Here is a 622-nt window from a genome sequence, read left to right on the forward strand (position 1 = left end):
ATGTATATATATATGTATGTATGTATGTGTGTGTGTGTACGTGTGCATGGAGCAGGAGACAGTATTACCAGTCACCACTTGTACTAGTGCTGTACTAGAGATGACCTGTTATTTCTAGCGTTGGAGGTCAACAGCTGTACATAGAAGACGATGAAATCTATTGACAATGTTGACAACAAACTTTTATTATTTTTGAAGCAAAATACAAATACTATTGCTACTACAAATGACAAACGTTGGTAATTGTCATAGTGTTCAAAAAGTTAACAGCTCGTTGTTGTGTTGCTGTGTCTGATAGTTCATAATGATGATGTCAGCTTGATTCAGCCACTGCTTGTGTTTGTTTGCCGTCTGTCTGCTGCGTTTCTTCGTGCTCCCTCTGCTATATCGCAAAGCTCTCTATCTGGTGGTTGTGTGTGTGTGCCATTTTATACTTATTGATGCACACCAAAAGTTGAAATTATTGCAGGAGCCTGTTTCGTATGAGGTCGTGATTAGCCAGATTTTGGTGATCATGTGGGTAATATTCTTTCCATGTAAAGTCGTGATTGGTCAGATTTTGTTGATGACATGGGTAAAATTCCAACGAATCGCATCTTTGGGTGATTGCTGAATATATATA

The 622-nt window shown here is 38.4% G+C and overlaps 1 protein-coding gene across 1 annotated transcript in view; it reads right to left on the reverse strand.

Moving 5' to 3' along the window:
• Positions 1-160: 160 nt before the first annotated feature.
• LOC106869088 (monocarboxylate transporter 5) overlaps positions 161-622 on the reverse strand; it is a 45652-nt gene continuing 45190 nt past the window's right edge. Inside the window, exon 6 of the mRNA XM_014914614.2 lies at positions 161-609. The gene's annotated coding sequence lies outside the window, so the exon portion shown is untranslated. The remainder of the gene's footprint in view (positions 610-622) is intronic.

This window comes from Octopus bimaculoides, chromosome 9 (assembly GCF_001194135.2).
Source record: "Octopus bimaculoides isolate UCB-OBI-ISO-001 chromosome 9, ASM119413v2, whole genome shotgun sequence".
NCBI classification, from domain to species: domain Eukaryota; kingdom Metazoa; phylum Mollusca; class Cephalopoda; order Octopoda; family Octopodidae; genus Octopus; species Octopus bimaculoides.